The sequence below is a fragment of the Chrysemys picta genome, chromosome 11 (genome assembly GCF_011386835.1).
Source record: "Chrysemys picta bellii isolate R12L10 chromosome 11, ASM1138683v2, whole genome shotgun sequence".
Lineage (NCBI taxonomy): Eukaryota > Metazoa > Chordata > Testudines > Emydidae > Chrysemys > Chrysemys picta.
Window position 1 is genome coordinate 42,122,933 of NC_088801.1, and position 18,299 is coordinate 42,141,231.

Sequence of the window (18,299 nt, forward strand, 5' to 3'; positions counted from 1 at the left end):
GTTTAATTCATGACTCTGCCACAGACTTCCTGTGGGACCCTGGGCATTTCACTTAATATTTCTGTAAATCAGTTTCTCATCTATGAAATGTAGATAATACTTCCTTTCTCCACTGCTTATTGCCTCATCTATTGAAGCTGCAAATTCTTCAGAGTAAGGATGTCTCTTACTTTAGAACTTAGAGGCCACATTGTGCTAGGCACTGTGCATACACACAGCAATACAAATAGTTAACAATTAACTAAAGTGACTAAGGGTCCAATCATGCAGTTCTGAAGTCAATTGCAAAACTCTCACTGACTTTGATTGGAGTAGAAGCTGGCAGTAAAGAAGTGTAAGGCTTGCAAGGAAATCTTTCCTCTCTCCTCTAGGTGGTGGTGTCACCAACTGTGGTAGAAAAAGCAAAGAACTTTGAACTGAAAGTCTTAGCAGGTCAGAAGCTTTTCAGCATACTTTCAAATTCAGATTAAGGGCTTGATCCTGTACGTCTAACTCCTAAATAAGCTATGAGGCTTTGAAGACTCCTTAAACATTTTTCTTTCTTTACGCGCTTGCCCCAATAGCCAAAGAGCTGCTTTAGCAGAGCTGATCAGAAATTATCACCTGCATAATCCTCTCTACTACTAGATCGGATGATCTATAAATCAGGCACTGCCCTATTATTGTACCCTTTAGGGCCTTTATTAGTAGTATTAAATATTCCTCACATCTCCAACAAATGCAACTTATGAAAATAAGAATCAATGGTCCATCTATCCCAGTGTCCTGTCTTCTAGCATTGGCCACTGCCAGATGCTTCACAGGAAATGAACAGAACTGGGTGATTTGAGTGATTCATAACTTGTCATATGGTTCACCTGGAGCATGGGGTTGCATCCCTGAGTATCTTGGCTAATAACCATTGATGGACCTATCCTCCATGAACTTATCTAATTCTTTTTTTTTTTTAACCCAATTATACTTTTGGTCTTCACGACATCCCATGGCAACAAGTTCCATAGGTTAACTGTGCATTGTGTGAAACAGTACTTCCTTCTGTTTGTTTTGTTTGTTTAACCTGCTGCCTATTAATTTCATTGGGTAACTCCTAGTTCTTGTGTTATTTACCCCTTCACATAACACCTCCCTATTCACTTTCTCTATACCATTCCTGATTTTATAGACCTCTATTGTATTCCCCCTTAGTCATCTCTTTTCTAAGCTGAACAGCCCCCATTTTCTTAAACTCTTCTCATATGAAAGGTGTTCCATACCCCTAATCATTTTTGTTGTCCCTCTGTGTGCCTTTTCCAATTCCAGTATTTCTTTTATGAGATGAGGCAACCAGAACTGCATGTAGTATTCAAGAGGTGGCATACCTTCTTTTCCTACTTCTAGCAAAGAGCAGGATAATGAGAGACTTGAATAGACCAACCTGAAAATTATCTAAAACAATAAGATGATCCATTTTTACAGAATCCTTCACAAAAGTCAGAGGGATGTTTTTAAATAATGCTTTTGATTAATATTATACAGAAAAAAAATACATCTTGAGTTAGAAACCTTTTGTTTAACTATTTATAGATAGCCATTTACTGACCTATTTTTGATACATCAAAAATCAAAATAACGCTACTCCCCTTCAAAATAAAAACAGAAAAATTGTGATAATGCAACAACAAAGGCCAACATATAGTGTTGGGCCCCTGTGCAAGCCCATGGCTTTAATGGAAATTCACCCACTTACACCAGGTCATTCACCATTATGGCCCTAGGTCCCCCCACTTCCCCCCCCCGTGACAGTGTACCCCATAAGGCTTTATGGGGGGGTGCTTATAAATGTATGTATGACATAACTGGAATATGTTTTGTGCTGCCTGTGCCATGTAACATATCTCCGTAAAGGTTATGGTCTACTATATCTATTCATCCTATTTGTACATATATATCATTTTCTACTTGAGGTTAAGAATATGGGCTGTATACTTGCTTGGTTTCTAAGTAAGCTTTGTGAGGCATTTGGTCAGTTTCTTTAGGAAGGAATTCGCCAGGTTAAGTACCTGATCAGGAAGCACTTAGGGAACAATGCATCTTGGAATGCTCCAATCCAGATAAGAAGTCTTCCTGGAGACATACAAGATACCATGTGAATAATGGCTTTGGCCTGTAAAGACTGAGTCATGCGGGGACATGTGACTTGCCCAGGTGACTTCAGAACTCCATCTTGGAGCTGGACTTTGCATAGGAGTGAGGAGGGGGGGTCTCCACCCACAAGAGAAAGTCTATTTAAACCCATGGGAGACCCCTCCATTTTGGTCTTCAGCTGGCTAAAGAAGGAGCCTCTCCACCCCCCAGAATACTGGAAGGAAACTGGAACAAAGGACAGTAACTACAGGGAGTGTGAGTGATTGCTGGACCCAGGCTAAAAGGAGATTAGCCTGTAAAAGGGAGCATTCTGGAACTGGTGAGGATCTTATCTGTATTCAGTGTTTGATTAGACATAGATTTGCACATTTTATTTTATTTTGCTTGGTGATTTGCTTTGTTCTGTTTGTTACTACTTGGAACCACTTAAATCCTACTTTCTGTATTTAATAAAATAACTTTTTACTTAGTAATTAACTCAGAGTATGTATTAATACCTGGGGGAGCAAACAACTGTGCATATCTCTCTATCAGTGTTAGAGAGGGCGAACAATTTATGAGCTTTATACAGGGTAAAACGGATTTATTTGGGTTTAGACCCCATTGGGAGTTGGGCATCTGAGTGCTATAGACAAGCACACTTCTGTGAGCTGTTTTCAGGTAAACTTGCAGATTTGGGGCACGTAATTCAGACCCCGGGTCTGTGTTGGAGCAGACGGGAGTGTCTGGCTCAGCAAGACAGGGTGCTGGAGTCCTGAGCTGGCGGGGAAAACAGGAGCAGGGGTAGTCGTGGTACATTAGGTGGCAGCTCCCAAGGGGGTTTCTGTGATCCAACCCGTCACACCCCCATTGTAGCAAGCTTCTATTGGAAAGGACACATTTTGACCTGATCTCATTAGGAGCCCTCACTCACTTACTCTCACACACACACCTGGAGACATTTTCTGGTCCCAGTAGTGAGTGAGAATACACAGAAAGGTTCAGGAACCCAATCTTGTGGCCATTACATTCCATTGCAAAACTCCAAATCATTTCACTGACAGCAAAAAGAAACCACAGATCCATCCTTCCAGGACCTGGATCTTGGGCTCAGTCCTGGAGAAATCAAAACTTTGGCAAACATCGCATATGTATCAATTCCTTTTTCTGTTTATAATGAGAAACAGCATCTCTTTCCTGCTGATTCCTCAGCCCCACTCTTTCAGCTAGGTCATTTCTAACTTCAGTCCAGTTCTCTCCTCTTCGCTTCCCAGTTCTCTCCTTCCTCTCTAACTCCTCCCCCCCCCCCTTTGATATTTTTCCCCACTGAAAAGATCATGGGAACAACTTGTTCTTAACTGAAAACACAAAAGCAACCAGTCTCATTTTGCAAGGTTGTGCTTTTTAGTTCGGTCTTGGTTTTTTGTACGTAGACCCCAACCATGAAACACTGATATTTTAATCACTGAACAGTGAATATAAGAAGATTCTGACTGCATTTGTAACATCTATCGGTGTGCGGGATCGAGACAGAGACTCTGGAACTTAGTGTATGAGCCTCTACTGCATGAGCTAAAAGCCAACTGTCTCCTAGCTAAGGCTGTAGAGCAGACTCATTTAAAACACACACATTATCTCTCTCTCTCCCCTCCGCACCCAGAAGGTATGTGAGCTACACATTCATGACTTGTCAACTACAAAATGGCTCCAAATTAGTAGTCTTGTTCTTTCTGCAGCACAGAAATACTATAAATACACCAAAACATGTAAGAATTCAGAGGATATTACTCACCTTAGAAGTTAATCCCAGATACTCAGAGATGGGAGTTTCATACTGCTCAGCGAGTCCTTCACCACATCTTTGTGGACTAGTAATAAGAAACCAGCAAAAAATCAGATGACTGAATATTCAAAATACCCAAACCAGTTGAGATAAAAAGAAAAGAACCAACAAGGCTTTTTGTCTGCATAAAGAACATTTGAAATTTCTACATTACTACACAAAATGTAGACCTCATCTACATTGGGAATTTCTCCCTATACCAACAATTAGCAGCCAGTAACTGACATAACTGCATAACAGCAAACCCCATGTGAGGATAAAGAAAACAGCAGTTTGTAGAAGTGACGCTCACTCAATTCCTGCTTGAAATCACCTTAAGCTCCATCAGTGCAAATTGCTGCTTTCCTTATCTACACTGGGTTGGCAATGATTCTGTTACATCAGAGGCTGGGGTACAACCTAGACAAGACCACAAAAGACAGATTCAGATCTCAGTCAGGAGCCAATCCAGAGATGTTTGATGATGGAAAACAGGTGTAAATGAAAGGAAAAAATCTAGTCAGCAGGACACATATGGAATTGTACTTCTTTTACAATTATCAGAACTTAAATATGATGCAATTTTCCATTTAGACACCAATTTTATACGTACAATCTAAAGGTTGTTTATTGATTTTAAGGAAGTCTTGTAGGGTGACCAGATGTCCCAATTTTATAGGGACAGTCCTGATATTTGGGGCTTTTTCTTATATAGGCGCCTATTACCCCCCACCCTCTGTCCCAGTTTTTCACACTTGCTGTCTGGTCACCCTAAAGTCTTGTACAAAATATACTGTGTAAGAGTCAGAGTATTTTGCATACCTATACTTTAGAAAAAGTCTCATCAATACAGCATAAGGTAACACAGAGGAAGCCACTTTCAATAAGCCTATAGCAAAGTTCCCAATTGTTTCAATGCATTTTAATTCTTCTTGCAGCAAAGCTTGGCTACACTATTGTATGTAGGTTTCACTGTGCTAATCCTCTTAGAATGTAGGATTTATCACCTTCCCCACAGCGTTAAAAGCTGCATTACAAGGTAATAATCACTTCCGCTTCCTCCTCTGCTCAGGATAGAAGAGGAAGGGGGAGCAGTACTAAGGAGAAAGCCCTGATTCCTACTTTTACTCCAGCTGCTCCTAGCAAAAACTGGAGACCAAAGCCTCCAATTGTAGGGGACCTCTCAGGGATGTGAAGAGATGCTTTGTCACCACTTCCAGGATGAAAAGGAGAGACAGAACCTCTTACCAGACACCCCCTCTCCAGTTATAGTGGGACTCTGTACATAGTGCCCATCCTGAAGTTTCTATTTCAAATGAGTTTGACTGAAATAAGGACTTTAGGAGCAGTCTCTGTGAAGACAGGGCTGTTCCCTCAAATTTTTGACAGGCCGTGTGCGCAAAAAATTTCTTCTTTGTAAATTGTTGTGCTTCTGTGCAAATTTTGGTGCATATGGTGTTTCGCCGTGTGCGCAGGGTTCAGGATCAGTGTGCGCGTGCACAGCTTAGAGGGAACAGTAGACAGGGGTCTGTTCATTCATCCATATCAACCAACTGGGTGGGGGTGGGAGGCAGACAAGTAAATACTCCTTTCTGGGAACACCCACACTAATCTGAGAGGAGCCCAGCCTTTTCTATCCCCTGATTAGGGTAATGAATTCCACCTGCTCCAACTGACTTCAGAAGCACAGCTGACTTCCTCATCCCAATCAAGCTAGCACAGGAGGAAAGCAGTTGTGCCTGACTATTGCTGGTGATTTAGGGCTAGATCCACAAAGGATTTAGACACCACTGTGATCCACAAAACCCCTGCCTAAACTCACTGGGTGCCTATATTTCTCTGTAAAATTTCCCTATGCACCCACATTTCTGCTCTGAAGAGCATTGTTGCATCTGAAGAAGTGGGTTTTTTACCCATGAAAGCTTATGTCCAAATAAATCTGTTAGTCTTTAAGGTGCCACTGGATTCCTTGTTATTTCTGCTCTGACACTGTTGCCACCAGGTGCCTATTTCCCACCTAAGCCCCAGTGCAATCCTCAAGCCAGAAAGCGGAAGATAGGCAGAGGAATGCCCATGGGGCCTAATCCTATAGGCATGCTCAGAGCATGCCTGACTAACTCCACATAAAGTTTTGCCCAGGAGTTAGGTTTCTCATCTGGGATATGGGAGATATCAGTTCAGTCAGCCCCTCCCCCCCCAGGAGAAGGTATGTGAACAGGGATTCCCTGCTCCTCAGGTGAGTGCCCTAACTACCAGGCTAGTTTGATGTGGCTTTCTTGAGCTCCTTTGTTAAATCTGTTCCACATTTCATATTAATAGGGATAGAGACAGAGAATTAGTTTAGTGGTTAGGGAGCTCACCTCAGAGCTGGGAGAACCCAGTTCAAATTCCTTCTCATCCAACTTGGTCCTGTAAGATGCTGAACCCCTAGCTCCTAGAAGGGGCTGAGTGTCTTCAGAGCCCAGTGAAGACAGATGCTCAATGCCTCACAGAATAGGGTCCCTTGGTTGGAAACTTCATGTTTTCTTGCAATATTTTAGTACTTCCACTCCTGGCTACAACCAAAAAGTACAGAGGCTCAAATATTGAACTTCTTAAAGACATCAACTAAACTATTTGAAGTCTCAACAGAAAAAAAAATTGTTTGGCTTGTGCTGGGTGAAAACTGGAAGTGTTGGGGGTGGAGAAGAGCTCTGAACTGATTTGCCTAATTACTAGTGCACCCAGCAGGGGCAGAGGGATCAGATACAGAACACCTGGCATTTTAACAACTTGATATAAACACATTCTTCTGGCCTGAGTTTGGTGAAGCCTGAGTTGAAGTACTCATGCTGGCTCTTAGTATTTGGCTTATGTATACAAGAAAAAACTATATTCAAGTAGCAGGGTTAGGTGTAACAGCTGCTGTCTGTTTAGGGAAACTGTTTTAATCTCACTCTGCTAACAACTGTTTTATTTACAGTGACAATACAAAAAAAAAAGTGTGAGAGAAACCCACTGGTCCAGACTATTATGCTGTCAGTCACAATTACCAGGTTGGCAATTTATTTCCTGCAAAAGCCTAACTTGTTTTCTGCTTTTCTTTAGTTAACAGAGGGAGGAGTTAGGGCAGTAGCTCACGAAAGCTTATGCTCTAATAAATTTGTTAGTCTCTAAGGTGCCACAAGTACTCCTGTTCTTTTTTTAGAGGGAGGAGTTTGCCACTCTTGGAAATCAGTATTGCAAATAATGCAACCCTGGTGTTAGTGGGTATCTACCATTTGTAATCTCCTCAAATTTCAGAGTATTCTTGGGCCCCCCAGTTCCTCCCCTTACATCTGGACCAACTTTTCCAGTGGCTGCTGTCCTGTTGCTGAGCCACTACAGACCAGCAGTTCTCAAACTGTGCTTTGTGGAAAGCCACAGCCAGGAGCCCCAGCAGGGCTGAAACCCAGAGCCCCATGCCCCGAGAGGGGCTGAAGCATGGAGCCCTGAGCCCTGTGCCCCATGCCCAGTGGGGCTGAAGCTCCCTGCCCTGAGTGGGGTTGAAGCCCTGAGCTCTGAGGCCCTGAAGGTAGGGGGTTGCCATTTTTTTTTTAGTGGGGGGGTCATGATTTTTTTAAGTCTAAATGGGGTCACCAGCACAAAAAGTTTGAGAAACATTGCTAGACTGTACCATGAAGGGCAATTAGATGTTTTTCTCCTTCATAATATTGCCCTGAGACCATAATTAGAACAGAACATCCTTAATGTATCTGCAGTGCTTGCACCAAGGGAATTCTCCGCAGCTGATCCTGGGGCTTTTAGAGCCCCATTACACGGTGCCGGCCCCTTTAGGCAGGGTAAAGGGACCATGGTAGAGGTGAGAATTTTACCCCAGGTGTTCTGAATAAAATGGGTATGTACTTTTTCTCATTAGAAGGCTTTTAAATGGCTCCTTTTAAAAAGTGTTCCCATAACTAACCAACAAAACCTCATTACAGAGCATATTTGAAACTTAGATTTTTATATTTGGTTGTGCAACTTTCACTTTTCAGTCCAGGAATGATAAAATAATATTTAAATTGCCATTATTTGAAAACTATACACTGATCTCCATCCATGAAGTTGACAGAGAAGAGAAAAAAAGCTGACCATGTATTCTGGGAGGTCCCCATCACTGAGAACTATTTTCAGTGACCAAGGCAAAGAATGTTTCTTGCACACAATGCACTCTATCAACAAATGCTTTCCCACATATGTATAAAGAAATGGATGCTGTGATGCTTGTAGGCAGGGCCTTTTGTCTGACAGACTCTTTCACCAACAATTTCAGCCATATAGTGCTAGAGGAATATGATCTGAGTGTCCAGCCATTTTTGGTTTTGGCTGTATGGCATATTCATTTACTTTATTAAGCTGGTGCCTCCATCCTATTTATTGAAACACTGCATTTTCATGTACTTACATGAAAGAAGAAAGATATAAATATTTTTTCAAAAACTAAGAAAAACCCAAATATAAACTCTTCATTTAACCCCCCCCCCTTCCAAAAAAAACCCAAAAAACCACTTATACTGCAATTAAACACCTGTAGCTGGCCTGGGTTGGCTGGCCCAAGTCAGCTGACTCTGCCTTGGGCTGTGGGGCTGAAAAACTGCTGTGTAGACATTCTGGCTTGGGATGGAGCCTGAGCTCTGGGACCCCACAGGGCTGAAGGGTCCAGGAACTTGGGCGCCAATCCAAGCCCAAATGTCTAAACAGCAATTTTTATCCCTACAGCCTGAGCCCAAGTCAGCTGACCCAGGTCAGCCATGACCATGCCATGGGTCTTTTATTCCAACATAGACGTACCCTTAAGCTTGTTAAATAAGTATGTTGTTGTCAACTATACCGTCCTTTACAAAACTCAAGCACTCAAAAGCAAGTAACTGAATAGTTAAGTACATCATAGATCTTATATTGCTCCTATAATATACCAATTATTTTTATCAAGTACAGAGATGCATATTACAGCACAATATAACCTTTACTCTGACCTCAGACACATTTGTTTCAACAGAAATCTCAAACTATGAACATAAAATTAACTCCTTCTGAAGAAGTATAAAAATCATATATACATATTCACAATGACACATACTGACCAGACTCAAATGCAAGTCCATATCCATATATCATTTCACCGTAAATCAACAATGTTACCTGTAAACTACATAAACAACATTTAGTCTTAAGACACATCAATTAAAAGCATTCTATCAAAATTCTAGTGTCAGTTCACAAGTATATGAATTCATTAATACTAACCATTAAAATAAAATATTTAGATTAAGAAACAACCCCCACCCCCACACCCGATAGATTGGCCAGTTAACGTTGTGTTGTGATGAAATATGCATTTATTTGTACTTGGTAAGAACTGTGTGTGTGTTTGTTATGAGGGTAAGAATCATTATATCTTTAACTCCTCATATGCTTGGTTTTAAGTATTGTACAAGAGGAGATAGTTTGTTGTCACTTGGCCACCACATGTGCTTTTTAAAACAAACTTTTTTGGAACATATAGCTATAGGTACTTCCAGCTGATGAAGTTTACAGTCTAGTAAGTCATAAGGGGAAACATATAGATCAGCTTTATGCAATGTAGTTCTTTGCAGCCCATAAAGATCTTGGGGATAATGAGCCTAAATGAAATTGTCCTGGTAGCAGAGCACATCTTTTGGGGCCACTTTTGGGATCAGACATTGCACTGCAAATCTCCAGCCTATATGTAATAATGAATTCAAGAGCTGAGACTGTGTCACTGTGAATTTTGCTGTTCTCAAAGCTTAAGACATGTATGTTGCAATCAGATGATGCTTTTTGCAATTGCGATGTTGTTACTGTCAGAAACAATCTGTTGACTTTGCATATTTCCACATTTTTGCGAGCTGCCTGGATTCTATCTTCTGCAATTGGAATGGAGATTTACTAATTTATTTTATTTTGCAAGATGAAAGGCCTTGCAAAGGGTGTGAAGAGGTCCCACCATTCAGAATCTGGCAAAATTCAGATTTGGGGCATAATCATTTTAATGAGGAGTCAGATTCAGCGGTCCCTCCCTGCCAGCGGTCCCTGTTGGGTCCCATGGGCAAGATAACCCAATATCCTTAGAATTCAGGCTCCATAGGGCACAAGAGCCTCAGAAATAGTTGCATCAGAGCAGAAATGAAACGTGCTTCCTTCACACTAACTACTACAGGCAAATAATCTGCTATAGGCAAATAATGCAGAGCAAGGACTAGTCAGTACATTTGGGATTGAATGGATGAGACATTACTACAAAGTACCCAATATATGAATTCATTAGCAGGGATAACTGATGTAATAAACTGGCATCTGGGGACTTTTGAAGAGCTCTGAGCACAGTCTGAGGCAAGAACTGATACAGGTTAGAGCTTAACCCCTTCACTGCTGACATCTGTGCAGTGGAGATGCATATTTTACATTCATCTTTGTTTGCCAAGGATGAAACCCAGTGCAATGGCTGCATTCTTGCTCAGGGCAGGCAGGAATCATTTGCTTAGAATATAGAAGTCATAGTAGGATCCAGGAAAACCTAGACACAATTGTAAACAGCAACTTAGCCCTGGTCTACACTACGAGTTTAGGTCGAATTTAGCAGAATTAGATCGATTTAACCCTGTATCCATCCACACGACAAAGCCATTTTTGTCAACTTAAAGGGCTCTTAAAATCCATTTCTGTACTCCTCCCCGACGAGGGGATTAGTGCTGAAATCAACATCGCCGGGTCGAATTTGGGGTAGTGCAGACGCAATTCGACGGTATTGGCTGCCGGGAGCTATCCCAGAGTGCTCCATTGTGACTGCTCTGGACAGCACTCTTAACTCAGATGCACTGGACAGGTAGGCAGGAAAAGCCCCACAAAGTTTTGAATTTCATTTCCTGTTTGACCAGCGTGGCGAGCTGATCAGCACAGGTGACCATGCAGAGCTCATCAGCACAGGTGACCACGCAATCCCAGAATCGCAAAAGAGCTCCAGCATGGACCGAACGGGAGGTACTGGATCTGATTTTCTGTTCTATCAGAAATCAAAAGACAAAATGCCAAAATATTTGCCAAAATCTCTAAGGGCATGATGGACAGAGGCTACAACAGGGACGCACAGCAGTGCTGTATGAAAATTAAGGAGCTCAGGCAAGCCTACCAAATTGGCAAACGGCTGCTCTGGGTCAGAGCCCCAGACATGCCACTTCTATGATGAGCTGCATGCAATTCTAGGTGGGCCCCTCCCACTACCCCAACCCTTTCCAGGGACACCTGCAAGGGGGGAGTCTCATGAAACAGGGATGAGGATTTTGGGGACGAGGAAGATGGGGAGGTAGAGGAGGATGAGGATAGCGCACAGCAAGCAAGCAGAGAAACCATACTCCCTGACAGCCAGGAACTGTTTATCACCCTGGAGCCAATACCCTCCCAACCTTCCCAAGGTGGGTTCATGGACCATGAAGCTGGAGAAGGGACCTCTGGTGAGTGTACCATTGTAAATATAATGCATGGTTTAAAAGCAAGTATATTTAATGATTAATTTGCCCTGAAGACTTTGGATGAATTCGCGGCCAGTACAGTCCCTTCTTTTAAATGGCCAACCCAATGGGTGCTTGGTATGGGAAAGGCGGGCGCTGCTGTTTAACATTCCCACATGTTATGAAGGTTGAAGAAGCTGAAAGACTGTGGCTTATCATGTCTGCCAGCAAGCTGAATTCTGTTGCCCAGCCCTGCGTGTATGATCTCTCACACCAAACCTGCAGGCCCTTAATATAAGAGGCAAAATGTGATCCTGTACCGAAAGCACATGTGCTACGTAATGTTAACAGCTTGGTTCACCGTGAAAGAGTCTACCCATTGTTCTCTAAAATGTGTCTTTTTAAATACTACTCTCCCTTTTTTCCCTCCCACAGCTGCAAATGTTTCAACACTACCCCTATCATCTCCGTCCCAGAAGCTAGTGCAGATAAGAAAGCAGAAAAAAAAACCCACTTGCCATGAAATGTTCTCTGAGCTCATACAGTCCTCCTGCACTGAAAGAGCTCAGCAGAATGTGAGGAGGCAAACAATGTCAGAGTCCAGGAAAGCAGAAAATGAACGCGAGGACAGGAGGGACGAACGAAATGAGGGGTGGTGGTAGCAAGATGAGAGATGGTGGCAGCGCAATGAGTGGAGGCAGGATGCAATGCTGAGGCTACTGGGGGAATCAAACTGATACGCTCTGGTGTCTGGTGGAGCTGTAGGAAAGGCAGCAAGAGCACAGACCGCTGCTGCTGCCCCTGTGTAACCACCCACCCTCCTCCCCAAGTTCCATAGCCTCTTCACCCAGACTCCCAAAAACGCGGGGGGGAGAGAAGGGGGCATGGCTCCGGGCACCCAACCACTCCACCCCAGAGGACTGCCCAAGCAACAGAAGGCTGAAATTCAATAAGTTTTGAAGTGCAGTGTGGCCTTGTCCTTCCCTCCTCCCCTCATCCACCACCCTTCCCGGTGCTTCCCTCCTCCCCCACCGCTCCCGGGCTACCTTGGCAGTTATCACCCTATTTGTGTGATGAATTAATAAAGAATGCATGATTTTGAAACAATAATGACTTTATTGCTTTTGCAAGCAGTGATTGAAGGCGGGAGGGCGGTTGGCTTACAGGGAAGTAGAGTGAAACAAGGGGGCGGGTTTTTATCAAGGCGAAACAAACAGAACTGTCACACCATAGCCTGGCCAGTCATGAAACTGGTTTTCAAAGCTTCTCTGATGCGCAGCGTGCTCTGCTGTGCTCTTCTAATCACCCTGGTGTCTGGCTGTGCGTAATCAGTGGCTAGGCAATTTGCCTCAACCTCCCACCCCACCATAAACGTCTCCCCCTTACTCTCACAGATATTGTGGAGCACACAACAAGCGGCAATAACAATTGGAATATTGGTTTCGCTGAGGTCTAACCGAGTCAGTAAACTGCACCAGCGCGCTTTTAAACATCCAAATGCACATTCTATCACCATTCTGCACTTGCTCAGCCTATAGTTGAACAGCTCCTTACTACAGTCCAGGGTGCCTGTGTATGGCTTTATGATCCATGGCATTAAGGGGTAGGCTGGGTCCCCAAGGATAACTATAGGCATTTCAACATTCCCAACAGTTATTTTCTGGTCTGGGAAGTAAGTCCCTTCCTGCAGCTGTTCAGACAGACCAGAATTCCTGAAGATGCGAGCGTCATGTACCTTTCCCGGCCATCCCACGTTGATGTCAGTGAAATGTCCCTTGTGATCCACCAGTGCTTGCAGCACCACTGAAAAGTACCCCTTGCGGTTTAGGTACTGGCTGCTAAGGTGGGTCCCAAGATAGGGATATGTGTTCCATCTATCGCCCCACCATAGTTAGGGAATCCCATTGCAGCAAAGCCATGCACTATGACATGCACATTTCCCAGAGCCACTACCCTTGATAGCAGCAGCTCAGTGATTGCATTGGCTATTTGGATCACAGCAGCCCCCACAGTAAATTTACCCACTCCAAATTGATTCCCGACTGACCGGTAGCTGTCTGGTGTTGCAAGCTTCCGGAGGGCTATCGCCACTCGCTTCTCAACTGTGAGGGCTGCTCTCATCCTGGTATTCTGGCGCTTCAGGGCAGGAGAAAGCAAGTCACAAAGTTCCATGAAAGTGCCCTTACACATGCGAAAGTTTCGCAGCCACTGGGAATCGTCCTACACCCGCAACACTATGCGGTCCCACCAGTCTGAGCTTGTTTCTTGGGCCCAGAATTGGCATTCCACGGCTATAACCTGCCCCATTAACAGCATGATCTCCACAGCACTGGGGCCCGCGGTTTGATAGAATTCCATGTCCATGTCCTCATCACTATCATGATCGCGCTGTCGTTGCCTCCTCACCTGCTTTTGCAGGTTCTGGTTCTGCACATACTGCAGGATAATGTTTACAATGCTCGCAACAGCAGCAGTGAGCTGAGCGGGCTCCATGCTTGCCATGGTCTGGTGTCTGCAGGAGAGCAGAGTTGCAGTGGAAGCGGTGGATGATGACAGATGCCACAACAATAGATATTTATACCGAACGACGAGAGGACCTGCAAGGTGGATTCAAGGCACCAGGAGAGCAGAGTTGCAGCGGAAGCGGTGGAGAATGACGGTTAGCACCGCACACATTTCCTGAGGAAGAACATACATTCCCGGGACCCCTTGACAGACAACCTGGAGAAATTCGCTATCGAGACACGAGCAGGAGAGCAGAGTTGCAGCGGAAGCGGTGGTTGGAGGACGACAGTTAGCAGTCCTACTGCACCATCTGCTGAAAGCAGTATGGTGTCTGCACAGAAAAAAGGCACGGAACAATTGTCTGCCATTGCTTTCACGGAGGGAGGGGCAACTGATGACATGTACCCAAAACCACCCGCGACAATGTTTTTGCCCCATCAGGCATTGGGATCTCAACCCAGAATTCCAATAGGCAGCGGAGACTGCGGGAACTGTGGGATAGCTACCCACAGTGCAACGCTCCGAAAGTCAATGCTAGCCACGGTACTGTGGACGCACTCCGCCGACTTAATGTGTTTAGTGGGGACACACCCAATCGACTGTATAAAATCGCTTCCTAAAAATCGACTTCTATAAATTTGACCTAATTTTGTAGTGTAGACATACCCTTAGTCACATACAAACACATCACATTCATGGAGTATGCGTGTTTCCTGTTGGCAATATACTCTAGCCTAAGAACTATCAGGTACACAGAGTCCCATCCTCTATGCCTAGCAGTGATGGAAAGTAGGCAGTCTAATAGAGTTTCCTGCGTTATCTCCACTAAGTCATCCTTGTTCTTTGGGAAGATTAGCTGCTCAGTTGCACTCCTCACTGTCACTGAAGTAGCTGCCCAGGCAGCTAGGCCGAGGCAGCTGATAGGGATCACCACTGGCATCAGCCAATGTTCCATTAAAAGGATGCAGTGGATAGTGTGCTCGAGATGGTGGTGGCCGACTCAGACTGAAAGGGTATAGCTAGTGCTGTAGTGAAACTGATTTTCACTACCAGGAAAAATTCTGGAAAAATTTTAATCCCAAATCAGGACAAAAATCCTAAACCGTGAAATTGTTTGTGGAAGTGAAATTCCATAATATTTTGTTTTGGAAACATCAAAATGTTCCCACACTGGGAATATTTAGGTGTTTCCAAATCAAATATGCTTCTGGGGGTTCCAGACTTCCCCAGACCTGGAAGCCCTGGCTATATGACCAAGCAAGCTTCTAAGGAGCCTGGGAGTCCACTTGCTACTCCTCTGGTCCTATACTATTGCTGTTGCCCATGTATGTGCATGTGTGTCACCCATATGCCTCCTGTGCCTTGGCTTTTTTAATATATTTGGCACTGTGTTTCCAGGTCTGTGATGTGTAGAGTAACCAATGCTCACGTTGCTCACTGGGGTGTGACTTCAATGGGTCTGGAGGCAAAAGGTTCTCCCCTCAAGTGTGTGGGAAAGGCCGGAGGGGGACATGGAGATCACCAAGAGGAAGTGGCTGGGGCAATACTACATTTGCTCTCTTGGTTCCCCCTCTCTCTCCCCGCAGTGTGTGGGGATAGGGCAAGGGGAGGGTGCTGCTCCTTTCTCGTTTCTTCCCCTCTCCAGTGGCAGGCTAGCCCAAGGTAAGAGGGAGCTGCTACCCTCAGACAGTGGAGCAATGAGGGACTGGCTGATTGGCTCTTGCCTGCCAGGAGAGGTTGAGGGGGGTGAATTCTGCTTGCATTTATTGCTAGGAGTAGCCATTTTGAGCTCTTTTGCTTTCTGAGGGCAAGTCACCAGCCCCAGCCTTATCTAATGGGCTAGATGTCTTATCATTCTGGGGGCTAGGCAGATCACCAGACTTTGTTTGGGTCTGGAAGGAATGTTCCCAGCTGGTGAAACTGGCAAACTTCTGGGTATGTTTTTTCACCTTCCGTCCAACATCCTGGGGGTCTGGTTTGGAGGATTTAAATTACATTGTCACAACTTGAGTGGGTTTCAGTGCAGCTGGTGGGTTTAAAAATGATCCAAGGTGAGGTCCCTGCACCATAATGGACTGCTTGGACATGGGCCAAGAGCCCAACATTGCATGGTGAGAGATTTGCCTCCCTGTCTTCTGGAGCACATGGCTCATCTCATTTCATCTCTCCTGTCTCAAAGAAGGGAATGGGCTGGGACTTTGGTTTCCAGCCAGGGTCCCTGGGCGGGCTTGAGGGTGTAGAGGGAGAGGGAGCATTACCCATATAGCTGCCCTCAGGTTTGCAGAACCCAGGGCCATTGGTTTCTAATTGAAATCTGCACCGGAAAAGCCCTGCCAGGTAGTTGAGGGAAATGGTTCCCATTGGTTAAGGGTTTTAATAAAGATGCAGCCTCCACATTTAACCCTACTATTGCATAGATGTCTCACTGTTTCCATGCCCATACATCAATGAAAGGCTGGTGCCTGAGTGGCTTAATCTGTGCTTGCTGGCTCAGTTATGCCATTGACATGACAAAGTCATGAAGTACCCAGCTGAGTGTAGGGGGGCTCTAAGCACTTTTAAAAATCCCATTTGGGCTACCAGCTCCTTAACAAAGGTCCGAGCCCCACTCTTCTTGGCGTTCTCTCTCTCGGAGTCGGAGCACACGCATTTAAGATTTTTGAGAATTTTCTCCTGTCTGAAGCAGAAAGTCAAGCCTGAGTAACTATCCTTTAGTAAACCTGTCCCAGCACAGAATCTCACTGTGTTGCATAAACAATTTCCGTAAAAAAGTTACATTGGCACCACAAAGATGTATGTAGCGAGCAGAAATAATTTACCAGTTTGAAACTAATGGTGTACCTTAAAAAAAGAAAAAGTATTTAGCAGCATGTGAAAAATATTCACTTTTAGAGGGTTCTCCACACTGAGTTCTAATAAATACATTTTTGTTATAAAGACATGCAAATGAGAGGTACTGTTAGAAATAGTACTTGGGTCTTGGACAGACACTTTATACAGACCCCAACTGCCAAAATCAGGACTTTTAGCAAAAACACCATTCAAAAAGTTTTTTTTTTTCCCCAAAATGTAAATATATTGTATATCTTATCAACTTTTGAGACATTCAAGCCTGACATCTTTGTCATTTAAACAAATTATATTATTTCATATCATGGTTTGAGACCGAAACAAGAGCCCCGAGTGAATAACCCTCCTAGGTGTCTATGTTGCTCTTATGCACTTCTTCAAAGGGCACGTTCAAAGGTTTTTCAAAGAGCAAGTTCCTTTTAACTGATGCAACACATTGCTAATTAAAGCCTGTTACCATAGCCGGCATGTATATATACCCTCCTCTTGCAGAGCATTTGTAAATCTCCTTCACATTACTGGGAATTATACAAGTGCATCAAGAGAAGAATAGGCCCTGTGGGACCTTGACACTGGAAGTGCCTTGGAATTGGTGCCAATATACAATGCCTGGTTTGATTCTATTAAAAATCATTATACTGTAGCTGTTAGAACATTAATAGTGAGCTTCATGGAATATAATTCTCCCAGGGGAGTTTTGCATTATCTAGCCAATACTGTATATGTGACAAAAATGAATTACAACTTCCATTAAAGAGTGTGGTGAAAGGACTTAATTGTATATATCTGCATTGCAATTTAATATGTACAAGATAAACTCTGCCCCAATATATTGCTTTCTCTAAGTGTGGCTGGCCTGTCCAGAACCTGATATTTAGGCAGATCAGTTTGTTTTCAGATCCCTGTGCTAGGAGTTAGCTGCATTCTAAGTAGGGTTACCATATTTCAACAAGCAAAAAAGAGGACGGGAGGAGCCCCGCCCTAGCCCCGCCCCTGCCCCTCCCACTTCCCGCCCCCCCAGAACCCCCAACCCTCCCCCCGTTCCTTGTCCCCTGACTGCCCCCTCCTGGGACCCCTGCCCCTAACTGCCCCCCGGGACTCCACTCCGTATCTAAGCCTCCTTGCCTCTTGTCCCCTGACTGCCCCAACCCTTATCCACACCCCCACCCCCAGACAGACCCCTGGGACTCCCACGCCCCATCCAACCACTCCCCACCCCCTGACAGCCCCCCCCCAGAACTCCCAACCCATCTAAACCCCTCTGCTCCCTGTCCCCTGACTGCTCCGATCCCTCTCCCCACTCCTGCCCCCTGACAGCCCCCCCCAGAACTCCCGATCCATCTAAACCCCTCTGCTCCCTGTCCCCTGACTGCTCCGATCCCTCTCCCCACTCCTGCCCCCTGACAGCTCCCCCCCAGAACTCCCAGCCCATCTAAACCCCTCTGCTCCCTGTCCCCTGACTGCTCCGATCCCTCTCCCCACTCCTGCCCCCTGACAGCTCCCCCCCAGAACTCCCAGCCCATCTAAAC

At 44.6% G+C, this 18,299-nt stretch overlaps 1 long non-coding RNA gene across 3 annotated transcripts in view; it reads right to left on the reverse strand.

The window, feature by feature from the left end:
- LOC103307508 (uncharacterized) overlaps positions 1-18,299 on the reverse strand; it is a 278,579-nt gene that overhangs the window by 210,003 nt on the left and 50,277 nt on the right. For 2 of the 3 annotated variants that reach the window (XR_510005.3, XR_010591592.1), the window contains 2 exons: positions 6,286-6,480; positions 3,896-3,971 (listed from right to left, as the gene is read on the reverse strand). This is a non-coding gene — a long non-coding RNA (uncharacterized LOC103307508). Of the gene's footprint in view, positions 1-3,895; positions 3,972-6,285; positions 6,638-18,299 lie in introns of those variants that run through there. The other variant, XR_010591591.1, reaches the window with a different exon arrangement.